The sequence below is a fragment of the Homalodisca vitripennis genome, chromosome X (assembly GCF_021130785.1).
Source record: "Homalodisca vitripennis isolate AUS2020 chromosome X, UT_GWSS_2.1, whole genome shotgun sequence".
In the NCBI taxonomy this organism is placed as follows: domain Eukaryota; kingdom Metazoa; phylum Arthropoda; class Insecta; order Hemiptera; family Cicadellidae; genus Homalodisca; species Homalodisca vitripennis.
In genome coordinates this window covers 129026328-129049076 of record NC_060215.1, presented here as the reverse complement: position 1 = coordinate 129049076, position 22749 = coordinate 129026328, and the positions used below count along the sequence as shown (strand labels likewise).

General features: G+C 31.2%; 1 long non-coding RNA gene across 1 annotated transcript in view; it reads right to left on the bottom strand.

Moving 5' to 3' along the window:
- Positions 1-1494: 1494 nt before the first annotated feature.
- The window catches only part of LOC124369860, a 36996-nt gene continuing 15741 nt past the window's right edge, over positions 1495-22749 (bottom strand). Inside the window, exons 4-5 of the long non-coding RNA XR_006923118.1 lie at positions 15501-15806; positions 1495-3386 (exon numbers count right to left, since the gene is read on the bottom strand). This is a non-coding gene — a long non-coding RNA (uncharacterized LOC124369860). The remainder of the gene's footprint in view (positions 3387-15500; positions 15807-22749) is intronic.

Genomic DNA, 22749 nt, shown 5'->3' with positions numbered 1-22749 from the left:
AAACAGCATCTTTCGTACCATATTTCTGAAACGATCTTTGTTTTCAACTAATGTTTCGGCGTGGAAACGTTATTGCTGGCTGTTTGGGCCTATTATCACAGCTTAAACTCAAATCAAGAAAGACAACTTGATTCTCTACCATTTGTGTTTTAGAGGTACAAGGCTGTTCCAATGTTAATTTTGTTCTCTTTTCTTCCTCAACTTCTTGAAAAATGCTACTCAGTTTGGGCCTGTCTTTGTCGTAATCTATGCCTGTTTGAACTAATGAATTATAACTATTAGAGGGATCTTTTCTTTTAAGCAAATATTTATCCATATTAATTGGTTGTCGCACATAAATAAATGAACTATACAATTTAGACCTTCAAAAAATATCTTAAACTTTCACTAGTTGTAAGTTTTCAGTGATCTCATTTAAACTATTTACAATTTAGGCTCTTTGTAACAATAACATTTTAATGTTTAGTTTATCTTCAGCAACAATGAAAACTTAGAAGTTCACAAGATGCTTATAACATAAAACAAATGTTTAATCTGTATTGGTTAATATTTTCATAGTCTCACCTATTTTTGTAGTGTATTGACTAACATCGTAATGTAACTGTAATATATCACACACATTGACATTTTAAATATTTAAAGACGAGAACAATAACAAGACATATGTAAACAAAAAAACCTAACTCTACACTGCAGTCTGCACTATGAAGACTACCCTGTGACAGCGGCAGTGACTGACAATTCTAGTCGCCACTTGAAAATGAGTCAAGCTCTTTTCCTCTTACGCTCATTGTCTCAGTTTCTTGTTATGGTTATGCCAGTTATTATTGTCTCGTCTATCATCAACAATACAGACTGAATTGTTACTGTATACATCTACGTAATAATGTTTTGTTATTCATTAAATTATTTATTAGAAATTTCTACATATTTAGCTACCTATTCGTAATTGTTTCAACTTTTTTTCTTGAGTTGCTTTGAATATAAACAAAACAAAACCTGGTTTTTGATAGTACTTCCTGTTGAATACATCATGTTCTTGAAAATGTGGGTGGGCCCGGGCACACCGACTAAAGCCGCCACTGACTACAGAGTTAGAGGATTGCGGTTGCAGTGAACTGTTGTTTTATTTTGAGGTTACATGATTCTATATTGAGCATATATTGCAATTTAAATTGTGATCATCCAATGGAATGTTAACACGTTTAGTAAGTACAGTGAGGTGTAATCAACTAATGGAATAAGTACAATTATCGTGTTGAAAACTGTTTCAAACATACTAATTAATTAAGGTTTAATAGTTCAATTATAGCCTGTTTAATTTTAACTCAAAACATATTTATTTTCCAAAAACAATACTGTACAACATAAGAAATACAAGTTTTATGGGTGTTTTGTTGTTTTGTACATGTGTAGCTGATAACTTCAATTCACAAAGGCCTACTAAGAAACATATTTTATATATATATATATATATATATATATATATATATATATATATATATATATATATATATATTACACGTATTATAATTTAAATGTATATATTCTACTATGAACAGAGAACAGGAAACAACACATATATTAAGTTTTTGCAGAAGCTACAGTTTGGTGTGATTAACATTAATTAGTAAGTGAGACACAAATGGTCCTAAACTCATCCATCAAATGAAAAAGAAAAATATCTTAAAGTCTCGTCTTGTAAGATAATAATATTTTTTATTTAATCAATATGCTTGTCAGTATTGCTACTGTCACCTCAAGCTAGTAGCTAGTTGAGGGGGAAAACACAGTCTATGTTCTATTATTTTAAGAGCTTACCTTCTACATGGTATTTTAAATATTAATATTCTTAATAATGAATAATAACATAAATATATCATTAAAACAAGAATATCAACAAAAACTAAATTCCAAATATAGTCCACAAATAAATTTATATACAATAATAATTTTGAAGAGTTCCATATAAATAAAAAACTAACAGATAATTAATAACTTATAAAGAATAATGGATACCCTGGTCATTACCTCATTACACCACTGAATACTAAATGCATTATAATTTTATTATAGAATAACAGGAATTCCTATGCATCATCCAATCTATAAATATCTATGATTAAGAATGTTTTTTGTCACATTTATACATTGTCTTAATTTCCAGCACAGCTGAAACATGTGACATTGAAGATGAAGTACTACAGATAAACCACAAAGAAAATAAAGATTCTTTTTAGCAAGAAAATCCTAAAATCGTCGAAGGAGATAAAAGTGAAATTCTTACAAAAAATACTAACACTGATATTGAACCAATTGTTAAAACTAATTAAACGGGAGATGAAACTGCTAATGAAGAGTAGATTGAAAAGACCAGTGACGTGACAGACAACTTACCTGAAGATTAATTTAGTTCTGGAGGGAGTGAAAATAAAATGGATGACAGTAGTTGTGAGTAAGAATGTAAAATAAGAAAGAAAGACATTCATGAAGATATGAAATCTGCAAACCCCTTAGAATTTCAGGCAGATGAAGTAGAAAAAGATTTTGTAAATATTTCTGGAAACCATGGTAAGTTAGAATTGAATAAAGAAATTATTGGCTATGTGGATAAATTATCTGAAAAATGTATGGAAACTCTTGAAGAGGACCCAAAAATAAGTAGTGAGAATAGAATAGAAGACAAGAGTGGTTCAGAATTGAAACTAGAAAAGGACACATCTGATGGAAAAATAAAAATTCATGAAGATAAATTGAAAGAAAAATGTGATAATAAGATTAGAGCAGTTGTGAGTTACAATAAAAAGTAGATAAGGGAATTTATCAATATAAAACTCTGAAAACACTGTAAAACTATTAAAGAGGAATGTAAAAAAATGTTAAAAATATAACACTAATATCAGTTGTTTCTTCTGACATAGATATTAGTACTAAGCCATTGCAAGAAAATAAGATTTAAACTGGTGATGTAGAAAACAGTACTGATAAAACAAATACACTTTTACAACTACACAATTGAGAGATTCTCATGAAAAATTATTAAAAATCAAACTGAGAATATGAAGTTTCCAAAAGATGGTATTAATGAATCAAACATAAAATCAAATATCCCAAAGGAAAGGTTAGTATTTTCTGTAAGAATTTCACTTTCATATTTCAAGTGTCAAATTATGTAGTTAATCAACCAAAATCGACTGACTGATAAATAATGTTAGCATACGTGCTGTTGCTGGCCGCAGGCAAAGTAATTAGTACCCAAAAATTGGTACCAGGAGCTTCCTGGTAGTGTTGAGTTGGATTTCACACTCATCAACTTTGTTCCAGTCTTGCAAAACCCTTCCACGACAGTTCTGAGATGTACCATCCGATGGTGAAGTCGAAGATTCCTGTGAAAATGAATAATTATTAAGACATGAAACAACTGAAAAACAAGTAGTGTGTGTGTATATATATATAATTAACTCTGGTCAATTATAAGTAAATTAAAATTAATTGATAATAAGAGATTTGATGTCTAGACATGTACATAATTTATGTACATAATATATTTATAATATACATATATATATATATATATATATATATATATCATATCATCGTACGGACAATAGTACACATCTACACATAAATAACCAATGTGGACTTTATTTGTGAACTTTTCTACCTGCCTCGTGAACTTTACCATCGCAAAGACACTTCTGGGCTCACATGACATACACGTGAAATTTTGTGTAAGTTACAAAGTTCACACACACTTCGCTTTTTGTCACGGGGCGCAACTGGCTTCTGTGCATTGTTTTTGTCGTGCTGCCAACTGTACAATAAAATTAATACTAATCTTGCTCTAACTTTTATTTGACTAAACTGGGAAAATCTTAACATGAATCGCATGATTACGAAATATGTTAATAATTATTCATCTCGAAGTTTGGTTCTTTGGATAATGTTTCTTCTGTTCATTTAGTAAAATGGTATTTAATTTATTAAACTATAAAGGAAAACAATTCTACCTATATAAGCTTGTAAAATAGTCGTGAATATAATTGTTCGCAACGCAACTGAAGTAAAGGCTAATTTTTAACAGTAAGAGGAATTGGTCAGGCTACCGTAGCCTCAAAACAGAGCTGGACGATGCACGATAACACTTCTCTCCACCAAGTACTGCTCGACCTTGACCCTGGCGACAGGAAGTCCTGAACTGTTTTTAGTCCTGGCATGTTATCTGGGGTGAGATGGAAATAGTATGTCATAAATAAAAATGTTGACTCATTTTATTTGTAAAACAGTATTTTCTTAGTTAAGGTACATATTATATATTATGAAGGCTACATAATATGAGCTAAAATGTAACAGAGTCAGTCATGTTGTCACCAAATTTGGAATAAAACCCTCTTGTACATACAAAATGTTATGTCTGTTGTTCCGAATAGCACCCAAAGAGCATTAAATTAATTATAAAAACTATTATCAAGGTTTAATTTGCTAACAGTTTGATTAGGTAAAAATTCCTTACAAGACTTGATTGTAACACTTCATTTCAATAACAAGGCTCGATTTTAATGACATATAAGGGGACACCCTACTATAGAAAGAAACCAGTGAATAAAGCGACTGGTTTAGTCCTTTTTTACGGATTTATTTACAGCCTACTAACACTTAATGAGGTTTCGCCCGCAATTCCTCTGCACTGAATTGCATCTAAAATTCCATGTATTTGATTGAATATTTCCCACAATTTGAGTAACATTGGAATTATTTTAGACCAATATGAAGAAACCTTATAATCGAAGTACTTAGCTTTCTTTGTGAAAGCATTTATGATGTAATACGATAGAGAGAAAACTTAATGCAATGTCCTGCGACGATTTTATATAATTGAAAAACTATATTCAGTGTCTGATATATTACTTTGTGATTACAATTGCAGTTACCTGCGGTTTCGCACAAAATGTTATAGGCTTTACATGTTTCCAACGTAAATGTTGCGTTTGCTTTGTTGCCATGACCAAGAAAATCACTAAAACAGTGTATAATTTATAAACATTGTAATTTACTTCGATCTACTCTTACTAAAATCTGATTTTACAAATGAAATTGAAGTTTTGAACGTTATTAACCACCTAAAAAATAAGAACTCTGGATTTGACAATTTTGCTGTTTTCTTCTTAAAGCTATCTCAAATGATATCACACCAGTTTTAACACACGCACTAAATTTAAGTTTTAGTAATGGTTTTTCCTGAAATATAAAAAAAAAAATATTAGGAGCGTTGTTCCAATCTTTAAAAAGGAAAACTTCATAAAATTGGATAACCTATGGCCTATTAGCTTACTTTCAGTCTTTTCAAAGGTGTTGGAATAAATAAGAATTAGTTGTGGAGAAATAAACTTATTAGTTACCTACACGGTATCGATTTGTTCAATCCAAACCAATTTTACTTCATGAAAGGTAAAACAACAGAAGATGAGCTAATTAAATAAAAAAAAAAAATTAAGATGGTTTAAACAATGGTTACTAAACAACGGGCTTTCATTGATTTTAAAAAAGCATTTGACCTTTGTTGATCATAATTTTTTTTAAATAAAATGGAGGGAGCGGGTGTGAGTGGTGTAGCGCTGGACTGGTTCCGAACCTTATTGAATGGTAGGACTCAGTGCGTGCGGATTCGAGAATGCCTGAGTCAGCCTTTACCTTGTGGGCGGGGGTGCAACAAGCCTTGGTTATCTCAGCAACCGTCTTCTTAATTTTTGTAAATGACCTTTTAAATTTAAATTTTGTCCGTAATATAACTGCTTTCGCTGACAACATCACTTTCTTGTACTCCGAAATATTGCAACTCTGACAAAGTTATGCAATAATATAAATAAAGATCTATGTTTGTTGAGCCAATGGAGAAATGTCAATAATATGAAAGTTAATGTTAGTAAAACAAAGTTCATAAACTTTGACTTATAGGCTTCGACCTGCCTTATCCGTTAATCCGTCAAGAAACAAATTGTAATGGAATATCTTGTGCCAAGTTATAGATAAAGTTAGTAATTTTAAGTGCCTGGGTGTGATTTTGGATGAAAAATTAAATTGGGACAAACATGTAATTAATTTGCTTAGTAATCTTAGAAAATCAATTAGGAAATTTTACTTTTTGAAAAACTTTTGTTAACAATCTTTGCTTAAAATTTTATATTATTCTTTGATACATTCAAAACTGCAGCAAGGACTTACACGTTGGGGGGGGGGGACTTTTACTTACCTTATTAATAAAATCAGAACAAATCAAAATTTTTTATTAGAATAATTTTACATAAAAAATGCTAGGCGGTTCATTTTTACCTTTTGCTCATTGAAAATTTTACCCGTACAACACTTGTACACGTACAAAGTACTGCGGTTATTTTATTTAAGAAGTGGCAATGGGGTAGCAATTCCTCAGGACATTAGAAGTTATCGACAACCGATATTTAGATTACCAAAGGTTAATAAATCTATTTCAGACAGTCCTTTCAGTATGCAGGACCCAAATGTTTTAATAAATTACCCCAGCATCTCAAAATTAAACAGAACCTACCAAAGTTTTGCAAGAAGCTTAAGATCTGGTTACTTGAGCATACAGTTTAGAATTTATTAAGGAAGTGTTGCAATAGTACAAACATCTAATCAATCAGTCTTGATAATCTTTGTAATATGGTTATTATTATAAACATGATAAAATACATTGTCCTAATACTGCTCTTTATTATACTATGTATTTGTGTTTATAATTTATCCTCCTGTATACTAGTGTGTATTTGTCAAAACTGTAGCTGAAGCCCCTGAGCTAAATGCTTTAGTTATTATGTTATTGGATTCTTTCACTTTGTTAACTATTTTGTTTTGTTCATTTTTGATTTGATTTTTTGATCTAAATATCTGCCACATAACTTGATAACGTGGCAGTTTAATTTATAAGACATTGTTACATGTACATTGATTGTATAAAAAGGGAGAAATAAATCATTATTTTAATTTGTTTCCCAATCTAGAAAATATATACGAGATCTTGTACATACAAAGATCTGAGAAGCCTGCTTCTGTCAAAAGACAACAAAGATGGGTTTTATAAAGGTCTTTAAATTTATAGCAAAAGTTATATGGTAACTTTTAAATGTTCATTTCATTACTGACCAAGCACTGCTTACATCATATTTTCTAAAATTTACAGTTAAAACTATATGTTTAACAAAACTTTTAATTTTTTTATATTTATTTCAGAATAGGTTGAAATAAGAAGTGTTGTTACTATCAAGATTACTCTATGCCTTCAAAATTTAAAATATTGGTTAAATTATTTAATTATACGTTTGTGCTGTTACAAAACAATTGATTACATTTAACAAGCACTTTAAATTAATAATATTTGTTTGCTTTGATGCATCTTTAGACACCATGATGGTGTTTTTTGTAACTTTAGAGAGCAGTGAGGAGTAGCTCGGAGGGATTTTTGAATTAAGACAAGGCCTATATGAATAGCAGGGAACTTAGAAGCAACAAACAACAATCTCACTTTAACATTTATAATATTACTAGAATATGACGTTCCCAGTAAATAGAAACGTACTGATATATCTGTGGCTTCACCCAAACATTTACAATTTAGTTCATTACGTAAAATTCATCATTTACCTAAGTTGTCACGATAATGAAATAAGAAGTGTTGTTACTTACATTATGTTTTCACTCTATAAAAGTAAATAAATAGAAAATAGTAGTTAAATTAAAGAAACATATGGTAGTTCTGTCATAATACAATGTTTACACAGAACATTTGATTACATTTAACAGGTGCTTTTAATTAACATTTCGCAACTTTAGAGACCAAGATGGGATTTTAACTGTTTAGAGACTAATGGGGCGTAGCACGTGCAGGATTTTCTAAATAAGTTTAGGCCTATATTCATTGCAGGACTGTGGTGATAACGGCGAGGACTGCCAGGGGCGTGACACGTGGTACAAAGCTGGAGGCGGGCACACCGGGGCTCTAATTTTAGGGTTATTGTAATTACCTATTTGACGATGGTCACACAGAACTGATCGACGGTAAGGTTGTGCATAAGTTTGAAGTTGAAATTGATGATCGGGCTGATTTTGAGGTTGGTGCATTGTTCTAATCGATTCCGGTGTTGGGACTAACTGCAACAAACTGAATAATGATATCGGCAATGGAAAACCAGGTAACGTGCTCTGGTCTGATCATATAAACCAGTCAAAATAGCATGAAGTATAGTTCTTCTTTTGCGGATGGTAGCCGAAACACACACACACACAGCCGAACTCTAAATATCAAGTACAAAGTCCGTTAACGGCTTGGTTTGCGCTAGAACTCTGTACATGTTGGATTTGATTAGATGGTGCTTAATTCGATCGAATAGAAAATGTTAATCACCCTTTGAATTATTTCCCCCGGTTGTACTTTCTCGGAGTACGCCCTCATCCACGTGTTTTGCAACAGTCCCTGAGTCTTGGGAAGAATTATTATTATTAATTTGTGATCATCAATTAAATTCATATAAATAATTTTCTTAACCTGGATAAAAAATAACAATAACTGCTTACGGTTCCTGACGTTAATGACAATGTCTCAATAAGACTTGTCACTACTTACGGTAAATCAGTTTGACAATTGAAGAGGATGCTGGCCATTGCCACTGCAATTTTATTCCCAATAGCCGAAGCTGGAAGGCGGCGTCGTTTGAGACGTATGTTCAGGTATTTTTGGTATGTTATCAGACCAAATCTGTCTCATTATTAGTTTACACAGTTTCCTATGATACATTCTGAGATTCAAGCTTTTCTGTTATCTTATAAGACTTTTTAGAATTTTTTGGTTTTCGTTTAAAGTACTAGCTGGTGTCAAACTCCTAACATAACACAGATTGACTGCTTGCTGAGCATTCAATTTATTTATCCAAGATGTGCCTGAAGGGTGGTTAAGCCACTCACAAGGTGGCAGGGAGGGTCCTGCTCCTTTACTCAATCTTGTCAGTATTCGACTTATTTATAAATTATTACAAATAAATTTACAGACTTGTCAAACAATATTTATTATTTTCCTAAACGTTTATTTACTACAGATGAATGTAGCGATCATGTACCGGAGAGGGTGGAGGCTTACATGACTCACTGATATAATAATTTAACTTGCATATTTTGCATAGTAAGTTATGAGTTATTGCAAAGTACAAAATATCCACACAATGTACATATAAATCAATACATTTAAGACCTGACCTAAATTAATTAATTACAGGATTTTACCAATTTGTACTTGCTAATGAGTGAGCACATAATTTACGATAGGGTCTGAAGTAGTATTGATAACAATATCTCGTTACCCCTATCATTGAGATGAATTAAATCAGACTTCCCAAATTTTCTATGAAACAACATAAATATGGTAATGAAATTTGACTGTTTTTTTAAAATAATTGTTGCTCAGCATTTAAAAAACACATTACATTTATTTATCCATGCAGCCTCACATCTATGACTTGTGACTCTTGGAAATATTGGTATCTGGAATAGTATTAGCTGTGGAGAGTTAAATAATTGTTTTTTTATATTTTGTAAATTATATCCATTCAGTACATCATTCGTTTCCATGAATTGTGCGTTGTTGTGAATTTATCCCAGGTTTCAGTTAGTTTAATTTCAATTTAAAATCGTTATTTTAGCTCCCGATAAACTAAAATTCAATACTAGCCTCACTTGCTGATTGAAACGATGAGTATATGAGTCGACAACAACCTGAAAAACTGTCATCTTTCTTATCAAATTATCAAGACTATATCTTAACCATTTAATGCCACCATAAATTTTTCTTGTGTAGAAAAATATGCCAAGCCAATATCAGATTGACATGCGACAAATGCCAATCTGCGACAAATGAGTTTTGTATAAAAATTCATATGTTTGTAATTTTATTGTCATAGGGTCATGGAAATGGTCTTGTTTTGTTTGTATTTAGTTCCATTATTGAAAAAAATAGTTGTTTAAAACTTTTCAAAAATGGAAAAAAAAAAATAAAAATAACAAAATATCATTAAAAAAAATTTTTTTATAAATTTTTAGTTTGTTCTATAATAAGATAGCTTAAAATTAATACCAACAATAATTTCAATATTTTACATAATAACACAGTTAATTGTTAGTACACACAAAAAATTTCAAGTACTTACCTCAATAAATACGGAAGTTATTTTATATTTTCCAGATATATACATATCTTGAAAAATCACTTTATTCTAACACGCGTATAGTCCTATTGGTTTTGAGATCATACATTGTTCTAAGTCCAATAAAAACACAATGAAAACTCAAAAACAGAAAATTTATAACTTATTTCTATGTAGTGTATACTATTGTGATGTATATTTACAAGAACTATATACAATTTTCCGGTGTAATGTTCTAACACCTGTGGTCACCAAAGCATGTCGGATGGACACCTTTCTTACATGCTTTACAAACAGTTTTTGTTCTCTTTCTTCTTCCTCCAGTACTGGTACTTTGCTTGCTGCAAACACAACAGTTTCTTAGCAAGATCCCAGGAAGAGATTCTAGGCCAAAGGGGGGATTAGCTCCAAGATTGTCACCCTCTCCCATATCCGGGTTGGGTCGATGAGGTTGAGACTTCTGCCTAAGCCACTCACTGGAAAGATCTTCAATTATTGAAGATGTAAATTGAAATCTTGTCAATATTTTCCCTGAACTATTTTCATTGTAAATTATGTAGGCATTCAGTACCATTTTAGAAAATAAATTGAACACGACCTTCTTCCAATATTTGACGGTCCGACGTTCGTCTAAATAACAGTACATTTGGTCGGATCCATCTATGCCGCCCATATACATGTTGTATGAGTTTATCATTTGAGGCTTTATTTTAGGATTGTTCTCGTGCCTTTTTGTCTTCTAACTTGTTTGGACTGTGCTGGTTCTTTAGTAGAAAGTAGCAAAACTGGATTTTTTTGGGAAGCCTTCTCACGGTAACCTAACATCAACATATTTTCTTGTCTCATGTATAACTTTTTTCCAACATCAAACTTTTCTTTGAACTGGTGAGGTATCCCTTTTTGATTGCTCCGTAAAGTGCCTGTCATGTACGTAAGGTTTTCAAATAAAAATTTAGCCAAAGGAAAGCTGGTAACAAAATTGTCCATAAAAACGTGATAACCCTTTTTTAGATACTGTCCAGTTTCTAAAAGTTTCCGAACAACATTGAAAGCAAGGCCAGTTTCTTTATCTTTATTTTTACTACCCCTATAGCAGAAGAAGGCCAAACAATACTTTGTCACTGAGTCGCATAACATCCACATCTTTATGCCCCAGCGATGGTGGTGCTTGTTAGGCAAGTATTGCAATATTTGCGAGTGGCTCTTTGTTCCTATTAGACTTTCGTCTACAGAAATCTCCCGATGAGGGGTGTAGTGAGTTCTGAAAATCCTATTGGCATGTTCTAACAAAGGGGCAAACTTACCACAAGGATCATATTCAGGATGTCCTGGTTTCACTAACAATCTGTTATCTGCAATGTGGAAAAACTGTAGGAGACACTGAAACCTGTTCCGGCTGAACATTTTTCCAAACCAAGGTGTGCTAAGTGAGCCAGTTAGCGACCAATAGCTATCAATTGTAGGCTTTTGAATTATTCCCATATTTAATATAGTAGCTATAAAAGCTTTCATTTCATGCATAGTTACCGGTTTCCATTGTTGAGCTCTAGAGGAAGGTGATAGTGTTTGGGCATGGGATGCAATGTATTCTCGGGCATATTGATTGGTTCTAAGCACAAAAGAATTGATCAAATTTACTGTAAAAAATAAATTGAAATATGAAATCAGTGGTGAATCATGTGGAGGACAATGTTTTGGTCCAGGTAGTTCATCAAATGCAAATGTGGTTTGGGAGTGGGTGTCATTATTTTCCGCAACTACGTTCCAGTCAGAGCCAGGTATATTTTGATTTGGGATATTTTGATTTAGTATATTTTGATTTTGAACGTTGTTTAGGTCTACATTATTAATTAGTACATCTGTAAAATTAGATATTACATCTTTGATAACTTCATTTAAAGAAACATGGTCTTGTACATCAAGTCTACGTTTACGTCTGATATGTAGGCTATGGTTGTCATCTCCTTCGTCAGATGAGTCTTCTGATTCTAGGCCTATATAGTCTGGGTCAGCATCCGTATCGTCATTATATTCTTCCCTTAGACCCACAGAATCCTCAGATGTACTTGATTCATTTTCAGAATCAGAAAGATTGTTCACAAAACCATTACTATAGTCTGAGTCATTCAATACTTCAATTCCACTTCCTAACAAACTATTTACTAATGTATTTTCACTAACTGGTGATCTACTCCTCTTACTCATCTTCGAAACCAATATAAACACCAATAAAAAGAAAAAGTTTTATACATAATATCTTTAAAAACAATAAATCATCTACAATAACCTCAACACACTGAGCTGTCAGTCTCACTGAAGTGACCCAAACAACAAAAGTAAACAACTATATTTTCATAGATTATAATACATAGAGTAAAATCCAAAAAGGATAAAATGAGATTTATTTATGTTCCATGTAACCTCTAGACACTGCATAATACGTTTTGTGAGATTTGATGTACATTAAATGCCTGTAAAGTAAGTTTAAACGAACGGTCTTTATAACGATCGTCGGCAATTTTCGCAGTGCCATTGACGATCGCTATATCGATCGTCGGCAATACTCGCAAATATGCCGACGATCGCTATATCGATCGTTGGCATTAAAAGGGTTAAAGGGACTAACAGGCCGAGGTGCTCTTAACTATCAACCACAAAAGGTTGGATAAGGCCCTAGAAAACCATTATTTAATATAATTACCAACAATTATAACAGAATAAATGTTATTATAGAATGATTTTAAGTTGTCAGCTATTTATTTTACTTATACACTTTTTTCCGCATATTATGAACACAATGTGGTTCCCTTAATGGAGTATAATTATACAACATTTTCAAATAATCGGACCACATTTTGCTTTTATATTAATACAAATTTTTGTTGCATATATTCTTAAATACTTAAGCTGGTTAAAAACACATGTGGTAATCTCAATAACATAATGGCACAAAAGCGAGAATGCCTCTATATTAATAGAGTGTGCATGTACGCATAGCCAATCATTCTGTGCAGGGCCTTTTATAGATAATTCAACATAATTTTTCATCATAAACATTAATAATTTAAAACTCAACCATTGAGCATTCATTATTGAATATTACACCTTTTAGCTACAAAGTTAAAGGAATTACTTTAAATATCAGTGGAAACATCAGATATCTATAATAAAGTAGTATAAAGTAACTGAACTAAAGTATATCACACACATAGCACAGTATTACTATATATATATATATATATAGTATTACTATACATAATATATATATATTCCCCCTTCACAGTTGTTTACATTCTAGTCAAAGCATTATTTCTTAGAACAATAAGAAAATAATAATCAAACATAAATAAATAATCTTGTGCTATTTAAACGAATTAAGCACGAGAATCATCAAATTAATGGGGTTTTGAATTTAGAAAGTGATATCCCAAAAATGCCACCATCATCCATCAATGGAAGAAATTGTGTCAGGGTTTTCTAAATTCTAAATATTTGGACTATTGTTACATTTAAAAATTTAGCCAATTATTTAAGGATCATCTATTTAAAGTATGAAAATGATTCAAATCAGAAGCAGTCTCCTTAATATATTTATCAGTTGAAATCTTAATGCGTTCTTGAGATTTACAAAAATTAGAAATACAAACATACAACATTGTTATGACTCATTCTATAGAATTGTACGAATTTTTACTGCTTTCTCAAAAGGAAAATTATAGATGTATGAGCACAGCAGCATTTACGTATGTATGAAACGTTACGACATTATGATTTCACACACATGTGTAGAAAGTAATACTCCTCATTAAATCATGCCAAATTTAATATAGATTTAAGCTCTAATGTAAGGTAAGATATATATACCACTATCTGAAATCAGGCTCAAAATTAGTCATACTTGTATTACATGAACTATAACAAATTCATAATAATACATTTGGATAGTAATGTATTAACTTGTAAATTGTAATTTTATATTTTAATTTAAATAATACTTTTAACTATTTCAATTTTAAACTGGTTGCCCTTCATGTACTATACAAAACATTTTTAAATCTTTCTGTATCACTAGGACAAGGACTATTAACCATAGACAGGTATTCTAGTCAGTGGAGGTTTAGGAAGATAAAATAGCACTATTTAATATATATCACTCTTGAATAGTTTGAGTTGTATAGAATATAATAATTGTTTTTTCTACAGACTGTGAGTTTAGTCTGTAGATAAAATTCTACTCCTCAGCATTTATTTTCAGAAACTATTTCATTTAAAAAATTTACATATTGCATAGAAAGTAATGACAAAGTCATCTAGTTTGGTTCTTAAAATGGGTAAATATTAAAAATATAACTTTTACCACATTTCTGTAACGCAATTTTAAAATATACTGTGTATTCTAGTTACTGAAGTGTACAACATGCACTGAATTACATGTTTTATTGTTATACAGATATTTTACCGCCCTTTATTAATCTATCTTGAATAATAATTCGAGCTTTCTGTACTTATAAATTCTACAAACTCCTGCCGTTTGTATTAAAATGATGTAGGTGTGCTTCACTTCAACTATATTATATTAGCAATTAGGGAGTAGAGTTGGGCCATGGCAATTTCACTTCCACATACACTCAGACCCCGCACACAAGTAAAGGGGATTTAAAATATTGAAACAGTCTTTTAGTTGCAGATATATTTCTACTGGAAACGCAAATGGAATTATGTACATTTGTGGGATTTAAATTTGTAGTGAGACTTAAAAATCGAGTTGTTACAAAGTTTATCTATTTTAACTTCAAAGGCTTGGACTTCTTTTGTACATAATGTAAATGTGTTAGTTAAAAATATAATAATCTGCAAGTCAAACGTTTTTGCTTTTGTGAGGATACAATAAATGCAATGTACAGTTAGTGAACTTTAGTGCACTAGCGTGCCAAACACAACGTGCACAGTGAAACCTAGCATCACTTTTATCGTGCAATGGGTTTTACTGGAGGATTATAAGTAGGTTGGCAGCACTGCCATGCATGTGAAGAAAAGTGTTCATTCGTATTATTTGCTTATACAGGTCAATCGATGTGATTTTTATTGAATCTGAGCAAGGTCGCAACAAAAGCTCACAAAAGCCAGTGTGAACTATTCTGGTCTGCCAATCTGTTCAAGTGAAAAAATGTCCTTATACACGAATATATAAGTATATACATATAAAAGTATTTTATTCAGGTCAATTATAATTGACAAACGTAATTTATTTTATTCATATCTGAAGTTCTGATTTAAGTTCCATTGACTCACCCGATTTCTCAGCTTCTTTACTGCCATCTGAGTTCTTTTTAACTACTGTATGTCTTCTTACTTCTATCTGTACCCTAGATTCAACTTCCATTGATTCATTCTTCTTTATTCTTTCCAGAATATTTTTCAGATGTGTAAGTGTTATGGGTTGCTGGAGAGTGTGCCGTGAGTTTGCCAGGTATCGCTCTCTGCAGTGAATCCACCACTAGCTGGTTCAACAGGTGCTTACAGTTTGGTTGCAAAGGCTTACAAAACCCTCCCATCACAGTCCTGCAATTCACCTTCCCTTGGAGAAGTCGAAGGTTCCTGTGGAAATTGAAATAGCAACAGCATAATTTAATTTTAATTAATACTGAATCTCTAGAATATGACAATAAACAATTTTACAAAACCAAAAATACTGTTTTTTTACAGTGTTTAAAGTATAATTTTTCAAAATGCCACAATTCTGTTTCAACAATTGATAGAGAGCTGAAATTTTCACAGGATATTTTTAAAACCTATTTAATTAATTGTTTATAGTTTGAAAATGTTCAGTGCATACATGGGCAAGTAATATAAAATCAAACGTTTAAACCTTTTAGTGGGACACACAGTATTTCTAAAATCATCATTATTAGTTAACTATTTATCCCATCCTTAGCTTTTTAGTTATTTCATTTACTACACACTTATAATGTAATGAATGATGGCAATTTTACTATAGGTGTTTGATATCACAATAAAAACAAATCCACACAAAGAATAGCTTCTGAACGTAACATAACATTCTATTCAACTATTCAATTTAATTTACGATCAAATATCAATGCAATGGAACTGCAATGTTTTAACTGCAGAAATTAACAGTGATGTTGCTTCAGATGATGCGGTCATAGGCGTACCTAGGATAACCTAATATGGGGGGAGGGATTACCACTACATATATTTTTCCGTACCTTCTAGGGTTACGGGAACACACCCCCTACTCAGAATATGCTAAATGCTAATAACATAAAAATAATATGTTCGAGGCGTCCAAAAGCATTATTATTATTCTGTCATGCTCTAGGAAAAGAGCTATAACATAAGCGAAAATTGACCCATTTAAGGACCACCTGATAACACACACAAATTTTAAGCAAATGGCGCTGTATTAATGATAATGACAGAGCCTCGGGAGAATGACTATATGTTAAGAACTAAAAGACACACCCTCTACCTATTACCTAGAATATACACATTCTAATATGGGCTTCCAGGATACCATACATATATTTTACCTGAAAATATGGGCGTGAATTTGTATAACTTAAATAATACACATTTTACATTTAAATGTTTTATAATTTCAAGCCATGTCATCCCAAATAAAAAATATCGGGTTATGAATTGACTTGTATTTTATAGAGGATATATTTGCTGTGTATACAACTACCCAGATTTTGAGACGTGAAATTAGTAATGGTGTATTTTTACAGCGGCTAATTTTGGGTCCTTTGCTTCCTTCAGAAATGTACGCAGTGCCTGCCAATCCTTTTACGTTTAAAAAACAAGAGTATTCATTTTGATCTAACCTTATCTTTTGCCAAAACTAAAGTCGTAATCTAAGCGAAAAATATGTGATTTGAGATGAAGTGATACGTAGTTCCAGTTTCCTTCAAATTACATAGTGATCAAGTGTGAATACTATTTGTGAGGAATGGCTTATAATTTAATTCTATTAACTCTATAAAGGCACAATCTGACTGATAAGGTTGACTTATATATTGCATCTTGGGCAATAAAAGCCATGTGTGAATTAATAGACTTTATTGTGTGGTTAAATATTTGATAAAAACTAAATTTATTCTTGCACTAATAAAAGTACGACAGTAAAACCGGCAATACTTTGCATATACATGTTGTGCATTAATGGAATATGAGGACAACATGTAAAATGCGATATTGCCTCAGGAATACCTACCCCCTGCACAGTTTGACAGAAAGTGTAAGTGAAAAAATTAGTTAAAAAATTATAAAATATGTTGTACTTACTTAGTGATTTTGGAGCAACTAAATTAAAATAATGTAAAATATAATTGTCTAAAATTTAAAAATAACGAGAATTTATCCCTTTTGTGCAACACTATATTTATTTTGAATGCATTGAAATTACTTGTCAAAACTCTTTCCTGTATTTTGTAGTAGCCTACTTAGATTTGAAAATTTTCTGACATTTTTTATTTTATTTTATTTTTCAAACTACAGTATATTTTACTAATATTTACTATGTTTTATCAGTTATGATAAAAAGACTTACAAAATGACTAAGTAACTACGACATTTTTTTTACGTATCTGTCACTTTGAAATAAAAAAGAAATATGCTCTAGTACAAACAGTGAGGTTGTTGTGCTCGGACAGCATATGGACATGTGTGGCTTTACAGTAACCGAGCCGGGCCCGCACCGACACGGCCGTTTCACGTGTCGGGCGCGGTGCGGGTATGTGTGTCCCGACCTTAAACAGCATTCCACACAAGACACGTGCTCGTCTTAAAAACCATCAAACTCCTCTTGATGAACAGATCGGTATTACGCAGTTCAAATTTCAAACGAGTTCGCGGCAAATTGGCGGGCGGACATAGACAAATCAACTAAAGTAGGCAATATAGTCTTGTGTGACGGGAAATCACACGTGAAAATCTATATAAGTATATATTTAATAGCAATAATAATAATTACATTGTAAAAGTTATCTCAGAATACACGACTAAACTGTTATTAATACTTCTTCTGCTCTTGCAGCTTCTTCTATCTATACTGTTAGTACTGGTAATAACCTGTATTTGAAATGTTGGTAAATTTGTGTTAATGTTAAAGGTTTTTGTGCATTTTGAATCACAACAAACTATTTTTTCACCCCAAAATACAAACATATGAGATACTATAACACATAACTCATACTATTTCGTCCAGAAAATATAATAACGAATTTAGATTACATTTAGTAAAATTTATAATCACACAATAAAAATAAATATAACATATAGCCTAGTAAATGTATGTTTTAATCCACTATCACAAATGCACAGATTACTTTTAACTGTTGTATATATATTCTTTAATTTACTTCGACTAATGATATCACGTTATTTATAAGGCAGTTGATTGGACTCAAACACTGAATGTTTCAAGATTTGTTCACTTCCGCTTGGCTTGTGCTCTATTGCTTTGTTAAATTTATTGAAATTAATAAAGGTAAGTAGTACTGAAAAATGTTTTAATAATACCGGTATATAAAATAAATAATAATAGTTGTTCTAAAAATTTACTTACACAAAGGCTTATTATAATTGTAGTAAGTGAATCATTTGTTTATTAATAACTTGACAACCAAGTGTAAATGATTAGTTCTTGGGACGATACAGAATATCGTTGGATTGTCAATTTATCGCATTTAAATATTTAATGTGCTTGCAGTTAATTGCCAATAAATTAACACTAATATAATGTGTGTTTATGTGTATATATATATATATATATATATATATATATATATATATATATATATATATATATATGCATTTTTAATGTGATTTTATAATTATTAAACTAGGCCTATTCACAGGCGAACTTATTCATATCATTCGTCTCCACATATTAGATAACAATGTTTACTAAAATAGACATATCACAGAATGCTCAAAACCAGAATTTAATGTACCTACACTAATCGAATCCCTTAAGAATAAAAAAGGGGATGTACCTTTTAAGAAATAAAACAGTCCTGGACGAAAAGGAATCAACGAATAATTCTAATTCTGAGCTTGTCTATCTCGCTACAACAAAAACCCAATCACAAGACCATAAAGATAATTCTATTTCAAAAGTTTGAGTAATTACAACTTTAGATGAATAAGTTATGTCCCAGGTTTGTCAGTGCCCACACAAGGTTAAGTAGAAAAAAGGGATAAATTATTTTAATGTATAGCTACTTTATTATGGCCTACAAGACAATTAAAAATTAGACAGAAAAGGCAGCCAATAATATATTATTTGTGTTCATAACTCCATAAACAAACTACAGTTTAATTATCACATGTGTGTACAGTTCATTACTCAAACTTTTGAAATAGAATCCTCATTTGACTTGGTAAAATTACTAACCACACAATAACTAATTGAAATAGGAACAATGCCATTGATCTACAACTACATATAAACTTTGGACCACATAAGCATAACTGCAGGGATAAAATAAAACAATAATATATCTAAAATGCCTTATTCCAGTAAAACTTGTACAATGCCCTATATTTATTGTGTGATTTGTATGTAGCAGATCACTTCTAATTATGTTCTTTGTGATATAAAGTAATCAACAGGTAGTAGAGCACCAACAATTAGATGCCAAATGTAAAATATTCTCATTATAACTATGCAACTGTATGAAGTACAAGATAGGAACGCTTACATTTACATCACGAGATAGGATTGGGAGCAACATTTCCCATTAAAATGTTGATCTGTAAAAAGGTTTGGACCAACAGCGATCAGATTGCTCGCTCTATTGTCGGTTTGAGATTATCAATATGCTACCAATAAGCCTAGCAGAAAATCAGTTTGGGTTGATATATTTTTCAGCAATATTTAACATGTTTTGGATTCAATGTGCGTATGTTAATGAACAAGTTACTGGGTGTGATTTTAATACTTATCTTTCAACATTCTGAGGAAGGGCATGGGCTCCCTGAGCCCCTCCCTCTATATATTATGTACATGGTACTCATGCAATGTTTATATAGTATAGTTTTGCACGTGTATGAGCACTTCTGGTTAGAGTGAATTATATTTCCGACTTCAATGTTAAGTTTGCCTTGTTTCCACGATCAAGAAAATCTGTCACAAAGTGTATTTGAATGTCATTTACTCTGGTCTTAGTATATTTTGTTCCACAGTTGATTTTGTCTTGTTTCCCTCTGAAGAAAATATTTACATACACTGGTCTGAGAAGCCTATATATAATCATTTTCAGTTCTACTTATTCATTTTTATTTATTCAAAAATAGTTTCTGTCAAGTTTTTTGTCTATGAATATACATGTTTTTGTTAACAAATTATATCTTTGAAATGTTCACTTTATATTTATTTTTCTCTTTCACCCACAGAGTTACAGTAGAGATAAATTAAACAATACAATTTTACTATAGCATCCTTCATATATTCGTTTTAAACTAACTTTATCCCAGTATAGAAGCATAATTTTAAGTCAAGTACATAGAGGTCTTCCAGGCTCTGAGATTTGGTCTGGATTTGAGAAACTCTTTAGAAGAGTCTATAATCCAGGGTAACAGTTAATGTACAGAAAAGGTTCAGATACAAAATTTAAGAATAAATAAGTGTGTTGGACACACACACATTGTTAAAATTGTGTTAACACAATTTTTAAAAGTGTGATTTGTTTCTAATGATTTTCTATTTGATTCTGAAGATTTCACATTATTAAAACAAGTCCATAAGCAAGAAGAAGAACTTGACGCTTATGAAACATTATACATAACAAAACACAAAGATGAAATATTAAACAATGATTTTGGACCCATTCAATATTCACCCTTCCTTTAAAATATAACAAAATACTGTTTTAACCAAACTTTTATGCATGTATTAACATTTATTTTATTTTAATTTTAATTAAACAAATCTTGTATTAAACTTTACTCAGCTGATAATTAATTTGTAATGTTAAATATTTATATTATTCAAATTGTTGTTTCACACCTGAAGATGGCATCTTGGATGTTGAAAGGCCTCGTGTATATAAAAATAAAATTATTGGAGAATTGTGACTTTTCGTTCATCAATTATAATTAAATAGTGTATTCCAATAAGAAGAGCTCCTCCTTCAATAAAACTTCTTCATTTTACATATTTTTTAAGATCGATAATTGCGTCAGGCATTTCCAAATATTCTAAGGAAAAGAGTACCACAGGTTTCAATATTGATCTATTTCATGTGTGTATTGAGGATTAAATAATGCATTCACCATGTTGAAAATTATATCTTTGCTAATAGTTACTCCTAACACATCACCACAGTCCAATCTCCCTCAGTTTCTAGTCACTCTTCCTTCTGCTATTGTTAGTCATGCTAGTTATGAAAGAATGTTCTTAGTTTCTAGTCCATTTTTATTAGTATACAAAGAACTAAATATGTTTGATTAGATTTTTATTATATGAATTAAAATTATTACTAAATTTCAAATCATGATCCCTTTTCCTGTGATTCCTTTTGCATAATATTTCAAAACTAGTCATTTAAAGTTTCATAGATATTGCAAATAAGATGAATGAAGCAATTTCCCTAGGAAACTACACAATTTTAATAATTTATCCCAAATCCATAACTATAAAATGAAATTTTTCTTGAAATTGGGCAATTGCTTATTATAAACCAATAACCTCCTGTAGTTTCAGGCTTGGTAGTAGTCTAGTAAGACTTGTTTAAATCTCATGTAATAGCCAATATATATTAAAGTTAAATTGTTAATAAAAAGAAGATTCAATTACAAGTACAGAAATTAAGCGGCAATCAGTTGTGAATACAAAAACTTCACACTTTTATTTTTATTCCAGTATCCAAAGCAAGACAATGACCATCGCCCTACGCATCACAAACCTGCCTCCATCATTCACATACCAAGAACTGGAAATGGTTGTACAAAACTGCGTTGGACGTAGGACCATGGAACTGCTGGAAATGTTCATCGATCACCTTCGGACAAATGCAGCATACATAATCTGTAGAGCAAAGGTTGTTGCAGAAACAATCTTTTATTTAGGCAATGCTGAGAGGGTCCGTGGATTTTCTTTAAAGGTAGAGTACTGCACCAGTCCTCCTAACTACCTACTTCTAAGAAGTTTCAAAAGAGGTGGATGAATCTGGACTGGTTTAGGAACCAAGTTTTAAATTTAAAGTTTTAAAAGTTGTTAAAAACTTATATATCATGCATGTTTTATATTGTTATGTGTTTAAAATAGTTTAATTTGTTGAAAATGTTTTGAATTGTTTGAATACTTCATGTATCATTGTTACTATTAATAAATGTTTTAATTTAAATTCATCTGCCTGACAGTTTATGAAGAGTACTCATAGTAATAAGTTGAACCAACTATCAATCAATATTTTTTCGCATGTGGAATCTTTACTCTACAATTAATTACAACTACTGTCTGCTAGCATTCGGTACGATGCTTCATGTAGTTTATTTCAAAACTCGCAGAGTA